Source organism: Rhagoletis pomonella, unplaced genomic scaffold (assembly GCF_013731165.1).
Source record: "Rhagoletis pomonella isolate Grant_MI unplaced genomic scaffold, Rhpom_1.0 Rhpom_scaffold_00005, whole genome shotgun sequence".
Lineage (NCBI taxonomy): Eukaryota > Metazoa > Arthropoda > Insecta > Diptera > Tephritidae > Rhagoletis > Rhagoletis pomonella.
Genome location: NW_023458559.1, coordinates 5,956,034 through 5,969,573, shown reverse-complemented (window position 1 = coordinate 5,969,573; position 13,540 = coordinate 5,956,034).

The window sequence follows — 13,540 nt, the reverse complement described above, 5'->3', positions numbered from 1 at the left end:
GCAACGCTTCATTGTATGTTTATATTGGGGAGAAATCGGTTGTATAGCAACAAAATAATGTACTACCCTGCCCAACTTTAGCTCATACATTTCACAATTTTATTTCATACAATCTTGAAGTAGAAATATTTCAAAGTGTAGCAACAAAAATGTTAGCATTTGGACACCATCCAATGTTATCCATTCCCCTGACTGATGTTTGAATCGTGACCAGAGATAGTTTTTTTTTCAAACGTAGTGAACAGTAATAACAATCTTTTGTAAATTTCGATATCAAATAAAATGTAATAAATAATATAAAAAAAACTTTTTAATATACAACGCTTTTATAAATGGACTAAAAAGTAGAAAATAATACTTCTCAGTCCCATAGAATTTGTTTTGATAACTTTTGATTTTGAAATTTTAGCAAAAGTCATTATAAACAATCTATGAAATTGAAAATGAAAAACGTGGAGCGCATGCAATACAAAGCATTCGATTTAATTGACAATAGTCAAACTACATAACGTAGACCTAAAATTTCTACAGCGAAAGTAGAACTTTGAAATCGATTTTAAGCGGTCGTTATTCATATACCCACATACATACATACATATATTACTTTTCATATCAATTCAAGTGTATTACATGCGCCCCACGCTTTTCATTTTCAATTTCATAGATTGTTTATAATGACTTTTGCTAAAATTTCAAAATCAAAAGTTATCAAAACAAATTCTGTGGGACTGAGAAATATTATTTTCTACTTTTTAGTCCATTTATAAAAGCGTTGTATATTAAAATTTTTTTTTTATATTATTTATTTTCTACTTTTTAGTCCTGTCTGAATAAAATTTTGCAATAGATATTATAGAAAGGTGCACACACATGCATTTACATATGTATGTACATACAAACGAGCACCAATTAATTTTATTTAAAGAAATGGCGTGTCGTCTATTTCCGCTGTAGCAAACGTAGTACATAGGGCGACATCTAGATGTCATCTACCTCGCCCTATTCACTACAGCTGTCGCCCTATGCACTATGCTTTTTTATAGGAACTTTTCAAAGCTTTGCTTTGGTGTCGGACACACAACATTGAAAGTTTCTGGATCCACAACATTGAAAGTTTCTGGACGCACAACATTGCAAGTTGATAAAAGCGTTGTAAAAAACAATATCTACGATGCATGTAACCTGCCTATGTATCGGTGTGTAGCAGGACAACGTCTGCCCGGGCCTACTAGTTCATTATATAATCGGTTATCTTGACTGATTATGAATACTCTACTTCTTGTTTACGTTTGAGAAATGGATACAGATCATATATTTACTAATTGGAAACCGATTAATAATCGAAAAAATTTCGCAAGCTTTCGAATCGAGTGCCATGATTTGCCTATTCGATTCGAATTGAAATTTTACTCTATTCAAACGGTCACTCGTTCACGAGAGCCGTGCTTCGGGCCCTGGTCGTAGCGCTGGACGAGTAATTCTCGAAACTGCGTTCAAAATTCTTCTAACACCCTCAAATTCTCAACTTATTCTTAAAAACACCATTTTTACATGACTTCCCGCACTAAACAATTTTCAGCTTGGTTATTTTTTACCCAATTTTAAGTTTGGAAAGAAGAATATTTGTACTCCTTAAAGAAATATTATTATTTATTTATTAGTTCTAACTTTTTCTACAAAAATATAGTGCATTATACAACGAAAAAGATGTAACTCAACGTTTCGGAGTACAACTCCACAACAAGCTTTTTGGGCGTTCAGCGCTTTCAGGCTTTCAGCAATAGCTTTGCCTTGGCCGCACTTTAATAAAAACCCTTAATACTGTCGGCCATTGTTATTGCTGTTTGTTTGTGAAAAGTGCTTTAATTTGTAAACACATTTATAAACGCCTTTTACTTAAGTAATTGATAATAGATATATATTAAAAGTACTATATACGCACGTGAACATTGCAAATATAGTATATCAGTATATAAGTGAAATTTTGCATAAAAGTTTGGTAGAAGTGGAGATAATTTAACAACAAATTGCTTAAATACTATTAGTACCTACATTGTGAGAGTGATCAATTCAGATAAAGAAGGCCTCCCCCAACATATCCGCCAAATCCCTGTAGTCAAATGAACTAGTTGTAAACTACCCCACAACTAGTATGAATCGCATGCCCAACTAGTCAGCCAACTATCTTTTTTCCATGCAATCAACTGGTATTTTTAACATGGGGATGTCCTACGAAATGGCAATTGTCAGATTTCGGTCAGAAATATACCAGTCTCATACTAGTTCAGAATAGACAGAAAAATACTAGTCTAATTATGGATCAAAACCACTAATTTGGGAGTCAAAAAATAAAATGAATTCATGAATATACAGTAAAAACATTTAAGTACACTTTTTTATTTTACATATTTTTATTTAGCAGCCTTAGATTTGCCAATAATTATTGTTAATTTTTTTGAGTATTAATAAAAAGAAAAAATAAATACATAGATATTTCAATTTCCAACATCCAATACTCCTCATTTTCAAAATATCAACGAATTTACTAAACTCAGTAAATTCAACAGACGACTTCTCGGTAACAAATAAAGATTTTTTAAAGCTTTAAAATTAATTTTGAAGGGGAGGAGTAGTGCAGCTCAAATGTGCCCAAAAACCGTGATTTTTGGACTTTTAGGTTAGAATATCCCGAAAACCTGACGTGATCTGGGGTCAGATTCGAATTCAGTACGTCAAAGACCTTCGGAAAAGTATAGTCCGATTCTTGGTTAAAAAACCTTGTTGGCCTGTGTAATTCAAGCAGTTATTAAATATTCTTCATTTTTGTTCATAGTTTGGCTTATTGATTGATAATAGAAATTAATCAAATAATTATATTAATCGTGTAATAAACAAAATAAAAAATAATTGACAATGATCAAAAATAACAAAATAACAGTAACCCGTTTCTGTAACTTTTCTCTACCGATTATTTCTCTACTGGTAGAGAAAATACGTCACTCTCACCTACTAATTAGCAGTAGACAACAGGGCGGCGAATTCATATCTCAATTCGCCTTGGTAGAGAATTGTTACAGAAACGAGCTACAGGTCTGGTATAATTGAATACGTACTCAATTTAACGGTTTACGATATACCCAAAAAAAAAGTTATATTATTTTGTGCACTTTATTGTATTAAACTGTCGAAGTCAAATAATACAGGGTATGAATAAATCGTTTGTACTTGGTACAACTCTGGTCATTTTCGAACTAGTTCGGTTTCTGTTAAGAAATTCTAGTTGTAAACTAGTATTTTTCCTGACTAGTTTGGGATTTCACTGCAGGGATTTCATGGCGAAATGCCTTCTACTTTCGCTGAAATTTCGAATGGTTCCGTTTTGGAAACCGAACCCTATTTTTGTTTTGTTACTCCCTCTCACAACATTTCAAAATATTAGTTAATACTGCAGTACTTATTTGTATAGTAGGAAGATTTTTCTCAAATTAGATAAATATACGGTATTTGAATATCGAAGAATGCACGTATGAGAAAAGAGTGCGATAGTAGACCCCAGTTATTAGATTATAAATTAAATTTCCAAGAGAAAGTCGGTACTTTACATATTTTATAATTACCTTCGAAGCTATATTAACTAATACCCCCACTCAAAAAACAAGTAAGAAAGTCTAAGTTCGGGCGGAGCCGAACATTAAATACCCGGCGCAAGTATTAAATATATGTTTTCCACCTTTCCGAAAGCTGCCGCTACATGATAAGCCGGGGTGTATAAATTTTAAGTAAATTAGCGTCCTTAAATTTCGAAATATTGAAATTTCAAGCATTTCTGAAATTTACCGGTTATATGAAAAACGGCCGTAATTTTAGTCCGATTTCAACAATTTTCAACGGTTTGCTTTTGTGTGGCAAGCACAATAACCGTACCGAGTTTGGTACAAATTGGTAGAACGGTTACCGAGACACATATATGTGATCATAAGTTGGCGGTGCCACGCCCATTTTCCAAAATTTTATCACAAGCATATTTCTTTGTTAAGAATTGTTGCACATATCAATTTTGAAAAAATTAGCTTTAATATTTACTGATTTATCGAGGTCTTCGTATTTTTCTAAATTACCGTTATATGGGATGTGGGCGTGGTTATTGTCCGATTTTAAAAATTTTCGACCATTTGGTATGCTGTACCAGGACCAACAACTGTGCCAAGTTTGGAAGAAATTGGTGCAGCGGTTACCAAGATATACACATGTAACCATTTTCCAAAAATCTATAATATTCTTATTTTTCGTCAAAAACTCATTGTAAATATCAATTTTGAGTGAATTATCTTTAGTAGTTACTAAAATATCGCAGTTTTCGTATTTCTGAAAATTACCGTTATATGGGAGGTAGGCGTGGTTATTGTCCGGTTTCGCCTATTTTCAATACCATCCGTCCTACGCCCAAAAGAACTCCACGTTTTGTTAAGATATCTCAATTTTTACTCGAGTTATCGTGTGCACAGACGGACGGACGGACGGACGGACGGACAGACAGTCACCGCTTAATCGATTTCTCTTTTCATTCTGATCATTTATGTATACATTTGTCTATATCTATCTCGATTCGTTTTGCCTGTTACAAACAACCGTTATGTGAACAAAGTTATAATACCCTTGTGCACAAGTGCGCTCGGGTATAAAAATAAAATAAATTAACAATGCTTCATAGATCGAAATTGTTTTTGATAATCTTCCTCCATAAAGCTCTTTAAATATATTTTATAAATATAGCAAATGCCTGGCTTGCTTCGCGACTGCTTATAAGAACTTTTTCGTTGGCCAATACAAAAATAGTGTTGCTATGCAAAAACGGTTTGTAATGTAAAAATTATTAGTTTAGGTTTAAAGGACTGAAGAGCAAAACCTTGCTTACTCATATCCCAAAAATAATAGGGCTGAGATAACATATGGTATAAGTACTAATCTCCTTCGATGTTAAGAGCTCTTATTTCCAACTGTGAGATCTCTGCAAGTATTGCAAGGTTTGCCGAGAGTACGTAATCGTCTTCTATAATCCTGCTGTTTCACAAGATGAAAGAGTTTTCCTGTTCAAACGGGGTCATTCATATTCCTACTGAGTTCTCTTTAATTCAGCACACTTCTTCTTGATATACCGATGACCCGTTGATGTGCCTAGGATATCTGTGGAGCTTAAACAATTTTGCGCTTCTTTGTATGCATACTTAAAGAATGGGACTTTATTAACTTAATACCCGTTAATCCAGGTCATACGATGAAGACGAGTTCTTTAAATATCTCGACTCCGCCGCCATCTGTCGGCAACATTTATTTGCAAAAGTATATTATACGCTGCAGAGCGAAATTTAAAATTCATCTGACGTATGATTCCGAAGTTATGGCTAATTTAAAATTTCACACCTATAGGATGAGTCACGCCGCTTTTACAAAAGTATATCTACTTTACAATACGCATATACCATAGATATGCATGTCAACACAAATCAACGTCAAATTTCAAAGTCATGTGACTTACGGTTTCGAAGTTATAGCTGATTAAAAATGTCACGCGTATGTGAGGTGCCCCTTGTTAGATAACATTTTTTTTATACCCTAGGTTACGTGCGAGGTCACTCTCTATATACCAATTAAAGCCCCATGGAAATCCATTCAGTAGTTCCGGAGATTAGTGAGTTCAAACAGACAAACAGTATAAATGAGGCCATAAGAGTTTTGGGAGAGAGTTACAACACACAAATATATTTACGGCGCAGCGAAGCACGCTGGGTAATTGCAAGTCTTTATATATAACTCAAGAATGTGCTCAACGGATTTGCTTCGTTTTCATTTCATTTTGTTTCTTCCTGTCTGTAGAAGGTTTGTAATGAAAAATTGGAAAACTAGTGTTGCCAGATATCTGAAATATCATAAAGAATATTAAATTTAAATAAGCCGCAATAGTGGTATTTCGCTGAGAATATATAAACAAATTTAAATCAGAAAAAAAAATTTTAATAGGGTTGCCTCCATTCGAAAAAATCTTTATATATGAAGATGAATTGCTGCCGTGTGTTATCGCATAACTCAAGAACGGCTCAACGGGTTTGCTCGTTTCTGTTTCATTTTGTTTTTTTCTATCTGTAGAAGGTTTATAAAGAAAAAAATTGACAACCGTTGTTGCCAGATATCTGATATATCAAAAAAAAAAAATTTACATAAGCCGTAATAGTGCTACTTCACTGAGAATGTATAAACAAATTAAATACAGAAAAAATTTGAATGGGGTTGCCACCATTCGGAAAAATCTTTATATATAAAAATGTATTGCTGTATCAAAAAAACAGTTAATTTAAATAAGCCGCAATAATGCTATTCCACTGCGAACGTATGAAAAAATTTAAAACAGAAAAAATTTCCATAGGATTGCCACCATTCGAAAAAAATCTCATGTCACGGTGTTTGTGGTCAACTCCTCCGAAACGGCTTGACCGATTTGTATGACATTTTTTGTGTATATTTGGTAGGTATGAAAATATGTGGGGGGTAAAGTATATTTTATACCGCTAAATGAAGGGGCGTGGCACCTCCCGTACAAACCGAATTTTTCTTATTGGATATCTCTGGAAATGTTCATGTTAGAGTATTGAAACTTGGGATTGAGGTATATAAAATCAATCGCATACTCCTGCAAAAAATTTATATTATTGGAATAAGGGGCGCGAAACCTCCCATACAAATCGAATTTTTCATACTTCATATTTCTGCAAATATTCATGTTTGAGTACTGGAACTTGGTACGGAGATTGTCATCGCACGCTCCCTTTGTGGGTAAATAATCGATGGAAACTATGTTTACACATCTTTAGTAAGATGCACATCTGCAGCTATTAGTCCATAATTTCATTTCTTGTGTATTCTTTGTAATTGTTCGTGTAAAAATTACCGCAGGGCGCCATCCTCCTTTGCTCTTTGTATACATATTTGCTTGAGCCTTCATGTAAAACCGTTTGCGCAAGGCAAATAAAAGGTTTCCACCAGCATTAGCGCGTACAATTTTTTTGTTAGCCGTCGTCAAGCAAAGGAGAAGGACACACTGCGGTGAGTATATTTGCGTTTAAAATTGTCAAATTGTGAAACTTTTAAATTCTTTTACATAGAAGTAAACTGCGCCATATTTGTATCGAGCCCAATTTTTTAGTTAAATTCGCCAGCGTTTTATTTATTGGATGCAGCGGCTTACAAGCTTGATTTCGCAGTCGCAGTATAAACTGAAAAGCCTTCGTTGGGTGTTTGGGTATAATTTACGTTTATCGCAGTGGCAGCAGATTCCCTTTTATTGCAAATATTTAAAGCGGTTTTGCCATACGTAGCATTTGCATCTCGCCATCGTTTTTATTCTTTTTTGTATTGGAAGATGACACGTGAACTTCCACGCCGGTGCACCCGCTCAAATGCAGAAAGGGATTCCAACGACGCCACCAGCCAAGCCATCAGTGAAAGCAATACCACTGCATCAAACGCCGCTTCAATCTCCGAAGTACTTGTTACTGCGACTACCAGCGGAGCCCCAGCGAGGGCTTCTACAACTACCGTCGGAAATGTTAATACCCCAGCCAGGGATTTTAGCGTTGCTGCTCCAGCTCCCGCTGGCGCCACGAAAAACCTCCCGGCTATGGAAGCCAGTACTGTAGCTTCAGCTGGCATCGGAGCCACTAAAGTTACCTCAGTGAGGGAACCCACCAATACTGCTCCCAATGTGGCCGGAACCCCCAATGTTATCCCAGCCAGGGAACCAAGCAACGCCACCCCTACTGGCGCTGGAACCGTCAAGAAGGTTCCTACCTCCACAGCGTGTGGAGTACCCAAAGGCTCCTCAGCTGTCAAAGCTCGACCGGAAAATGATCTCTTGGCAATCTGATGACGAATCGCTTTGCTAGAAAGAACGCTAAAGGAACATGATACACGTGATAACGGTAGCAGTGCTGCCGCGATACACAGCGACGTAGCAGTGCAGCGTCGCCTACGTTGCCGTCGAAACAACCGCAATCCACGTAGCCGGTAACTGTGCATACAGATGCGGGGCCAACAATCGCTGAAGCCCGTTATCTGCCGCCAGTTAGTACAGCTACCGTGTACAGTTCAGCCAACATGGCATCAGACGCTTGTAACTTTTTTTTTAAAAAAAACGCATAAAATTTGCAAAATCTCATCGGTTCTTTATTTGAAACGTTAGATTGGTCCATGACATTTTCTTTTTGAAGATAATTTCATTTAAATGTTGACCGCGGCTGCGTCTTAGGTGGTCCATTCGGAAAGTCCAATTTTGGGCAACTTTTTCGAGCATTTCGGCCGGAATAGCCCGAATTTCTTCGGAAATGTTGTCTTCCAAAGCTGGAATAGTTGCTGGCTTATTTCTGTAGACTTTAGACTTGACGTAGCCCCACAAAAAATAGTCTAAAGGCGTCAAATCGCATGATCTTGGTGGCCAACTTACCGGTCCATTTCTTGAGATGAATTGTTCTCCGAAGTTTTCCCTCAAAATGGCCATAGAATCGCGAGCTGTGTGGCATGTAGCGCCATCTTGTTGAAACCACATGTCAACCAAGTTCAGTTCTTCCATTTTTGGCAACAAAAAGTTTGTTAGCATCGAACGATAGCGATCGCCATTCACCGTAACGTTGCGTCCAACAGCATCTTTGAAAAAATACGGTCCAATGATTCCACCAGCGTACAAACCACACCAAACAGTGCATTTTTCGGGATGCATGGGCAGTTCTTGAACGGCTTCTGGTTGCTCTTCACTCCAAATGCGGCAATTTTGCTTATTTACGAAGCCATTCAACCAGAAATGAGCCTCATCGCTGAACAAAATTTGTCGATAAAAAAGCGGATTTTCTGCCAACTTTTCTAGGGCCCATTCACTGAAAATTCGACGTTGTGGCAGATCGTTCGGCTTCAGTTCTTGCACGAGCTGTATTTTATACGGTTTTACACCAAGATCTTTGCGTAAAATCTTCCATGTGGTCGAATAACACAAACCCAATTGCTGCGAACGGCGACGAATCGACATTTCACGGTCTTCAGCAACACTCTCAGAAACAGACGCAATATTCTCTTCTGTACGCACTGTACGCATTCGTGTGGTTGGTTTAATGTCCAATAAAGTAAACTGAGTGCGAAACTTGGTCACAATCGCATTAATTGTTTGCTCACTTGGTCGATTATGTAGACCATAAATCGGACGTAAAGCGCGAAACACATTTCGAACCGAACACTGATTTTGGTAATAAAATTCAATGATTTGCAAGCGTTGCTCGTTAGTAAGTCTATTCATGATGAAATTTCAAAGCATACTGAGCATCTTTCTCTTTGACACCATGTCTGAAATCCCACGTGATCTGTCAAATACTAATGCATGAAAATCCTAACCTCAAAAAAATCACCCGTTAGTATCCCATCTGCACCGCATTATATGAATGCTGCTTCATCTGCTCCTGCTGTTGAGCCAATTTTCAGCCGTTCGTCTCACGTTCCCTTCCAGTCCGCCTCTGCCTGCACGGGTTATGGGAACATGCAGTTCTTGCCACACGATTCTAGGATGTTAAGCAAGATTATTGATTTGCCTGAATTTGGTGGAAAGGCCGAGGACTGGCTTATGTTCCACGCAGCGTTCGTTGAGTCAACAGCAGCCTATGGCCACAGCAAATTCGAGCCCGACTCTTCTCGATGAGCTCATTGGAAAATTGCCTGTGAGTAAGCGGATTGGATGGGGTACCTTTGCATCTGCGGTGCACTTTAGCGTATGGGTCAGTGCACTTGCCAACGTGATATGCATTGATTTTGACGAGGAGCACGGACGAGATTCGAAGCGTAGAGTGGTAGATAAAAAGCAGCATTCACGAAGATGCCCAGTATGTCAGGGTGCTCACATAGCCATTGAGTGAAAACGTTTTATCGAGTCAACAGTAGCAGACTGATAGAAGGAAGCAAAATCACGTCGCTAAAACTAATTTGTAAAACTAATTTTGAATTGCACGACCCACTCCGTTGCTTATGGCCACAGCAACTTCGAGAACAACCAGAGGCTACGGAAGTGCTTGAAAGGCGAGGCACGCGAGGTGGTGAAATCTCTGCTCATTCATCCCAGCAACGTCAACTGCATCATCGACCAGTTACAGTTCAGGTTTGGCCGGTCACAGCAGCTCATACGCAGCCAGTTGGCTCAAGTGCGCGAGATTGCTCCCATTTCCAAAAATTCGATCGGGAACTGATTCCATTCGCCACTAAGGTGAAGAACATTTGCGCATTTCTAGCCCGACTCTTCTCGATGAGCTCATTGGTAAATTGCCTGTGAGTAAGCGGATTGGATGGGATACCTTTGCATCTGTGGTGCACTTTAGCGAATGGGTCAGTGCACTTGCCAACGTGATATGCATTGATTTTGACGAGGAGCACGGACGAGATTCGAAGCGTAGAGTGGTAGATAAAACGCAGCATTCACGAAGATGCCCAGTATGTCAGGGTGCTCACATAGCCATTGAGCGAAAACGTTTTATCGAGTCAACAGTAGCAGAATGATAGAAGGAAGCAAAATCACGTCGCTAAAACTAATTTGTAAAACTAATTTTGAATTGCACGACCCACTCCGTTGCTTATGGCAGGATTTTAACTCTCATTCCAGCACGTTTGATATATCAGATACGCTTTTCAGCATTAAGATATCGATACTGTCCTCTCTCAATAAATGAATCATTAAAATAAGGACATAAAATCGGCTGATGAATTTAGTTCTGTAGCTGAACAGTTTTAGATCTCGACACTTAACAAACTCCTGCCTACCTTGACTCTGCGGAAAAATTGAAAATACTGGTTCCGTACGTCATGCGGACTGCGCCCCTCGTGCGGATGGGCGGGAATGGAGGGTAAAAACCGTTGGGATATTGTTAATATTTCGCCTGCCTGCAAGCCGGTCACTCAACACGTGATTGTCATCGAAGGAAACCGTGCTCCATCAATGGGTGCCCTCGAATAAACAACAAATTGCTTCCTAAGGGTTTCAGTCAGCATGAATAACCCGCAGTCAGAATCACCGGTCACTTTATTTGGAAACAGGGTTCGGAAATTTTCACTCACATTCTCTCACGTTCGCGATCGATAATATTTCAAATATATTTTTGCATTCGTTTATCGCGAGTGAAAAATGCAAACAAATTTATCATCTGTCACATTCGGAATGCGATCGACAAAAAAATTTCCGCAGCTTTTCATTCGCGATCGAAAAAAGCAAAGACATTTCCTCTCACTCGAATATGAGAAGTCCGAGCATTGCCGATGACGGCTAGGGATTAGAGCTGTAGCAAACCGTATGTATTCGTTACTGAGTAACGAATACAACCCCTGACCCGAAGTAACGAAACGTTACTCACATAATAATCTCATTACTCGCATGTTCCGTATATGCACCATCAACGTCAATCAATACAACACAACATATTGTGCGGTAACGAAACTGTTTTTCGTATCGATACAAAACTGTGTTGCCTGTATACATATGTATATATGTACATGTATGTATATGTATGAACGAACATTTCCTTACGCTGCAAGAATCGTTGCGATGATTCTTGTGAGCAGCGTTGCCACAGACACATTTTTTTTCCTACCAAAATTTCCTACCATAACCAACCAAAACCTACCAGACATTTTTTTGAGTTTTAATACTTTTTTTTCAAGAAATACGAAGAAGAGTTATTTTCGCGGTTAACTATGTTTGCGAGTATACGAATTCCCTAAAAAGTTTTTCCGGAATGATGTTGAATCCATGTTTACAAAACACCCGAGCGTCTTTATTCGTGTCAAGTGACTATATTATTATTATTACCTCGGAGATACCCGCGTTGCAACCTAAGAAGATATATTGTGCTAAATCCGAATTGTAATCGCTCCAACCTCAGGCTATTTAAAAAGCTCAGCACTTCGGATGATGTCATATTCCAAGTTTTAGATGGAGAAGACAATCCTTCTCCAAGCTGCATCAATCTACTATTCATGCTTCGTGGACAGGCACATAGAATATACTCTGGGGTTTCCTTCACCGGCCCACAAAACCAACTCTCAGTCTCAACAGAAATACCCTTTAATTCAATCGGTACGTTAACTTGCAGTGTGCTGTCAGGTAGCCAGTAAGAGTTTTAAGTTCAAGGTATCTTTCAGAGTTCCTCATGAAAAGTTATGAATATCTTTGATTGTATTCCCTTCGACTTCTGCCAGTGTGCAGCAATTCCCAGCTAGCTCCTAAGTAGGTCTGCAGATGTACCGCAGAAAGGCTCGGAACCATGCAAACGCATTTGGGCTCCACTCTTTGCAAGACAGTCAGCCCTTTCGTTGCCTTCAAACCCTTCATGTCCCTGAACCCTCCACAGCGGTACGCTATTGTGGGCTCCCAGGTGGCTCAAGAGTTCACAAGCCTCGATGCCGTTTTAAAAGACTCTAAGGCTTCTAACGCTGCCTGAATATCTGACATAATATTTATTCTGGCCTCATTCTACGATAAAATTCGCGAACACGGACTTCGATTGCGAAGACCTCCGCCCAGGATATGGTTGGGTACAAGCCCATTGGCAGACTTTCCTGGAATCTTGGTCCAAGTACGCCATAAAGTATATATCGATGTTCGTATTGTATATTGTTAATAATAAGGGTATACGTTTGTACTGAGGAATCATCTTTGCGGTCGCCGTTATACGAACGCACCGGTGAAATATTCATGTAAAAAAAATTGCTAAAATATTTGGAGATACATATTTTCTATTTTTATAACTATTACTCGTAGACCCGAAACCTACCAAAATCCAATCAAGCTACCAACCTACCAAATGGAAAAAAACCTACCAGTTTTGGTAGGAAAAGCCCATGTTTGGCAACACTGCTTGTGAGGTACAAGTGCTTGTAGTACCGACTCGTTACTCGCATAATAATCTCGTTACTCGCATGTTCCTTATACCTATGCACCATCAACGTCAATCAATTCAACACAACATATTGTGCGGTAACGAAACTGTTTTTCGTATCGATACTGAAGTGTGTTGCGTGTGTATGTACGTACATGTATACATGATTCGTGTGAGGTACAAGCAGGGATGGAATTTAAAAATTTCAAAATGTGCCTAATGGTCTTCAAAAATTGTGCCGAAAAGAATATGAAAGTGCCACAAAATTAAATTTCGTTTATAGTAATTATTTCTTAATATAAAAATTATAAATTAACTAAATTTTATCCTATTGTTTATTGGCCGTTCGTTACAAACATTTATTGTATATTTTTCGAGCTCAAGGCCACATGAAAATCAAAACACAATTTTTGATTTTGCATTCGTTTTTATTTGCCGATATTTCGACTTCAGTCTGAAGTCATCATCAGGACTGAAAAAAATACATTATTACAATTACACACATTAATACATATGTACGTATAAACATACACAAGTACAACTTACACATTTGACAATGTTTGATCGACTGAAACAGATGAGCGAAAAAA